Raw genomic sequence first — 6364 nt, 5'->3', positions numbered from 1 at the left:
AGAGAGAGAGAGAGAAAAGCTCTTATTTGCCAGATTTACAGTTAATTTACATGTTAAAGAGAGACTGCTTGTATGTTTATAGAGAGACATTTATAAAAACAATTTAATAGTTACAGTTGATATAATTGAATAGTTCAGCCTGCATTTGTTAGATGTGAATGGATACACTGGTTTTGTAAAACCACTGGCTGGCTGCTCTAATGCTGTGAGCATCATAGACTGTTGCTTTACCATACTTGATGGTACAGAAGCTGAAGCACTAGTTTAACAATTTACGTTATGTGCAGAGAAACAAGTTAAAAACAATTTATGCACTTTCAATAAAGCGTTTAAAAAAAACTGTTGGGGGAACGACGACGACTTCGTAACCTAGTTACTTTCAAAGTAACTAAGTTACTCTGATAATCAAGTAATCAGTAAAGTAACTTGGATTACTTTTTAAAGGAGTAATCAGTAATCAGTAATCGGATTACTTTTACAAGTAATCTGTGGCATCACTGCACGTCATCATATCTGTCATGTGGGGGCAGGACTGAGAGGGGATTTAGGGGACAAGCAGGGGGATTGAGAGTTAGAGTGTTTTTCCTTCAACTGTGGTGACCGTCTACTGAGCCATAGCTTTTGCTGTTAAAAACTTCTTTTCCTAAATAAATTACCTACTTGTTAAAATTGGAAATATCGTCTCCTGCTGTGTTAAACAACCATCAGCCACAACACTACCCCAAGGTTCCTGAGGTTGGGGCTCACATTTGTTTCTATAGGGACATAAGGCAACCAGCCACCCTGGATGCAACGCCATCAGAGGCCACGATGAGCACCTCGGTTTTGGCCTCATTTAGCTGGAGGAAGTTGCTAGCTAACCAGGCCTTAATGGCCGACAGACACTCATTTAAAACAATAAAATTAGAATTAAAATCATCAGGGCGGTGAGGCTGGGTGACGCAGCGGAGATTGCGCTCGTCACCAATGCAAGAGACTCCGGTCTCGAATCCCGGTGTCAGCATTGCCTCCGGCTTGGGCCAGTCGTCATACTATCTCAATTGGCAGAGGTAGCGGGTGGAAGTCGATGGGTGGGGATTGGACGTTGTGGACAGTGACTCCTACAGGTCGGTTGGGGGACGCCTGCACAGCAGAGACAGGAAGTAGCGGAGGTAGTGTGAGCCTCCCATGCGTTACACCTCGCCACTGAGAGTCCGCGCTGTCTGGTGAAAAGATGCGACAGGCTGCCTCCTCGTGTAACGGAGGGGACACGTAATGCAAGGCTTCTATCCTCCCTACGACCGACAAGTGGGAGGCATAGTCGAGCAACGTTCAAGACAGGGGAGGGGAGAATTGGAAATACGAAATTGGGATGGGAGAAAAATAAGGAGAAAAAGTGGATCAAAAAAATTAAATCATCAGGGCAATCAGGGTTAAAATCGGTTATCGCCACCCTTAGGATTATCATTGAACAGTCTATTGAATGGAACTCTTCTGTCTATGTGAATTTCATAGATTTTGAGAAAGCCTTTGACAGCGTGGATAGGGAAATGCTGTGGAAACTGATGGCCCACTATGGGATCCCAGCAAAGATCATCAACATCGTAAGGAACACCTACCAAGGGATGAGATGTCAAGTCCTCCATGAAGGATGTATATCAGAAGCTTTCGAGGTCCTGACTGGTGTGCGGCAGGGGTGCCTGCTCTCACCCTTTCTTTTCCTCCTCTGCATAGACTGGGTGATGAAAGAAACAACCAGCAACAGAAAAACCGGCATACAATGGAGCTTGACAGAACAGCTGGAAGATCTGGATTTCGCTGATGACCTGGCACTACTGGCTCACACACATCAACAGATGCAGGAAAAATCGGGAAAACTGGAAGAAACTGCTGCTCTGCTCGGGCTCAAAATACACTCATCCAAAACCAAAGTAATGCGTATCAACAGCAAGAACAACACACCCATAACCATGGAACAAAACCCATTAGAGGATGTAAACAGCTTCACTTACCTTGGAACCATCATTTCTGTGGAAGGGGGTACGGAAGACAATGTCCAAGCCAGGATTGGAAAGGCAAGGACATCATTCAACATGCTAAACATTATCTGGAAGGCAAAAAACCTGTCACCTAAGACCAAGCTACAGATCTTCAACTCAAATGTAAAGACCACTCTACTATATGGCTCAGAATCCTGGAAAACCACCACCACTATACTCAACAAGCTACAGACCTTCACCAACCGGTGCCTCAGACGCCTCCTGGGAATATACTGGCCCAACACCATCTCTAACGCCAACCTGTGGGAACTCACCAAACAGGACACAATCGAAATTCAAATCCGGAGGAGGAAGTGGAAGTGGATAGGTCACACACTCAGAAGAAAGAAATCAATCACAAAGCGGGCGCTGACATGGAACCCACAGGGCAGGAGGAAGAGAGGCAGACCAAAAACCACCTGGAGAAGAACCACAGAACAGGAGATGAAGAAAGAAGGGCTGTCCTGGCAAGATCTGGAGCGGAGGGCACAAGACCGAAGAGGATGGAGGAGCTTCGTCGATGGCCTATGTTCCTTTGGGAATTTAAAGGCCTAAGTAAGTAAGTAATCAGGGTTAAAAGAGCAATACAGCTGGATATCATCCGCATAAAGGTGGTAGGAGATGCCTTTAAAAGCGTTAATAATGTGTCCTAATGGGAGCAAATACAGTGAAAATAAAATCGGACCAAGTACCGAGCCCTGGGGGACCCCACAGGAAAGGGTAACAGACTCAGACACATGGGGGCCTACTCCGACTGAGAAACATCTACCTGAGAGATATGACTTAAACCACTCAAGTGCACTCCCTGTGACACCCACCCAATCTCTGAGCCTGTTTAACAGGATGTTGTGATCCACAGTGTCAAATGCAACACTAAGATCCAGTAGCACTCAAATGGAGCATCTACCAGAGTCGGCAGACATCATTAGATCATTAGATACTTTTAAAAGTGCATGTCTCCGTGGAGTGTTGCTTACGAAAACCTGACTGGAATTTGTCAAAAAATGTGGTGTTCATTTAAAATAGATATAAGCTGGTTGGCAACTATTTTTTCTAAAATCTTGGACATAAATGTTAATTTGGAGATGGGCCGATAGTTACTTAGTAACGAGGCATCCAGACTTGGCTTTTTTTAAAGCGGCTGAACGATTGCCTATGGGACCTGGCCAGAGACCAAAGAGAAGTTTATGATAAGCAGACTGGGACCAATAGTGCTGAAAACGTCCTTTAACAGAGAGGTTGGGATGGTGTCTATAATGGGCTAGAGGAGGTTTTTGTGCTTCTCACTAGCTCTTGTATTGAGCCGTACTGTATTGTACCCATTCTGCAATCTGTTAATAAAGTTTTCAATCAATCAATCTTTCTTGATGCAGGTGGTGTTGATAAACTTTTAGGAATAACTGTAATAAGTATCATATTTCTGATGATGTCTCATGACACTCCATGTTCATAATAGGCTAAAGTATATTTTCATGTAAGTATAAGCCTCCACTACTTTTACTGGTATTTAAGCAATTTTACGCATCACTCCATTCATCTCTTGTAGTCCCAGGTCTGCTTATTTTCCCTCTGGTGACAGAAGTAGCTAGGGAGTTTGATTGATTGATTGATTGAAAACTTTATTAACAGATTGCAGAATGGGTACAATACAGTACAGCTCAATACACACAATTGTTAAGGGGATGCAGACCAGAGAAAGACTTTCGTCTTGTTTACATCAGGGTCCCCCATTTTCAATTCATCAGGACTCTTACAGAATGACCTCCTAGACCAGGGGTCAGCAACCTTTACTATCAAAAGAGCCACTTTTCCCCCATTCCACAAAATAAAATGCTCAGGGATCCACACAACCTATTTACCCTTAAAATGAAGATAACACAGTGTATAACGTTTACGTTTTATATATCCCCAAGCATACCCCACATTTAGCATAAAACGCCTGACAATTGCATACCCAAAGTAATTTGCGATTTATTATACTTTATACTTATAGCACACAGTTTGTTGCATTAATGGGATTATAAAGCAACAATCGACTTTGACTTTTTATTGCTGTTTTTACCTGTTATAACAAAGGAAAACCTCAAACTCTTATGAAGAGGAGAAAAAATACTGGCTGTGTAGACCTATTTTTAAATAAAACACAGAAGAGGAGACAAAACACTGGTGTCTGTAGACCGACTTTGAAATAAAACCCTGAACTATTCAGGTATATTTGAGTCCTTCTCTTATTTGTGGAACATTTATAAAATAAAAAGTAAATTTTTCATTGTTCGCAAATTTCGCACCACATATCAGGCATACAGGTAAGCCTTTTGTTGACTAAATATCTTAGTTGATGAAATATTTTTTCATTTCAGTGTCACAGTATGACATCGATCTCCAAAATAAGAAAAATAAATAAATAAATAAATAAAAGTAAAAAAAAAAAAAAAACTGTGGGGCAGGGAGGCGCAGCTGATTGGCTAAAGAGCCGCATGCGGCCTCGGAGCCGCAGGTTGTTGACCCCTGTCCTAGATCTATCTGCAGCCTTCGACACAGTCAACCATCAGATCTTCCTCGCGGCCCTCGCAGGAATGGGAGTGGCTGGCTCTGCGCTGACATGGCTGACATCATACCTCAATGACCGCTCCTACCAAGTGTCATGGAGAGGGACCCTGTCGGCCACCCGCCCCCTGCGGACGGGTGTCCCCGAGGGCTCGGTCCTAGGACCCCTTCTCTTCTCCCTCCACACTAAATCACTGGGTAACATTATCACGTCTCATGGCTTCTCATATCATTGTTATGCCGATGATACTCAACTCTTCCTCTCCTTCCCTCCCTCAGATATCCACGTCTCTGAGCGGATCTCGGCCTGTCTGTCCTAAATCTCCGCCTGGATGACGACCAACCTCCTCAAACTGAACCTAAGCAAAACAGAATTGCTCCACCTGCCGGCCAAATCCTCCCCCCTGACAGACCTTTCCATCACAGTCGAGAATGCAGCTGTGACCGCGTCCCCGACCGCCAAGAACCTTGGTGTTGTGCTCGACGACCAGTTGAACTTCTCTGCTCACATCGCAGTGACAACCAGAACCTGCAGATTCCTCCTGAGCAACGTCAGAAGGATCCGCCCCTTCCTGACAAAAGAAGCCACCCAACTCCTCGTCCAATCAACAGTCATCTCCCGCCGCGACTACTGCAACGCACTGCTCGCTGGCCTCCCGGCCACTGCCACCAAGCCTCTTCAACTCATTCAAAACGCAGCGGCCCGCCTGATCTCAAACCTACCGAAGTCTGCCCATGTCACCCCACTTCTTAGGGACCTGCACTGGCTCCCCATTGCTGCACGTATCCGCTTCAAGGCCCCTCGACCTAGCATACCGTGCAGCAAAGGGAACCGCTCCCGCCTACCTCCGGTCAATGGTCTCTAACTACACACCCTCAAGACCCCTACGCTCTGCATCTTCTGGTCGCCTCAGACCTACTCCTATCCAAGCTCCGGGAGGGTCATCAAAGAGAAGCCGCCTATTCTCAGTCCTTGCCCCACAATGGTGGAATGAACTACCCACCCCAGTTAGGACAGCCGAATCCCGTCCAATCTTTCGCCGTCGACTAAAGACGCACTTCTTCAACCATTATCTGAAAAAATTAAGAAAAAAATATCTAACCCTAACTAACCTTACTGTCGTGCACTTGTCCTAATAAACTAACCTACACTGTAACACGCAACACTTTGATCAACATTGTTACTCAGCTGATAGAGTTGTACCCTTCCTGATGACTTGTCGTACAGAACTTGTAAGTCGCTTTGGATAAAAGCGTCAGCTAAATGACTAAATGTAAATGTAAATGTAAAATATATGACATACATGACATACAGATAGACAGTACTGCTACATCTATACATTTATGACATACCAGATTTGCAAATACAGTACTGTTTGTGATACAAAAATAGTCCAGAAAAGAGAGTATATACATTTGACGTAGAAACTGTACATTGGAGGAGGTTGGGTAGGTGGGTGGGGTTGGGTGGGGGGGGACTGTACATTGGAGGTGGTTGGGTGGGTGGGGGGGGGGGGGGGTGGGGTAGGAGGGGTGGGTGGGTGGGGGACACTGTACAACTGTACAAGCAAAACTGTACATTGGAATATTGACAAAACCATACTTGGTCATTTACTGTACATTGGAGGGGGTTGGGTTAGAACATTTACAGGGGCCAGTTTCGAATTGCAGTCTCCCGTAGGTGTTCTTTGAGAGTGGTTTTGAAAGTGGGTAGTGATTCACATTCCTTTACAGCTTTGGGTAGGGCGTTCCACATTGATGTGGCATAATTGCGAAACGTGTTTAGTCCCTTGTTTGAG

Source organism: Notolepis coatsorum, assembly GCF_963971535.1.
Source record: "Notolepis coatsorum genome assembly, chromosome: 17".
Classification (NCBI taxonomy): Eukaryota; Metazoa; Chordata; class Actinopteri; order Aulopiformes; family Paralepididae; genus Notolepis; species Notolepis coatsorum.
The sequence above is the reverse complement of the archived record's forward strand: the minus strand, read 5'-3'. Positions refer to the sequence as shown.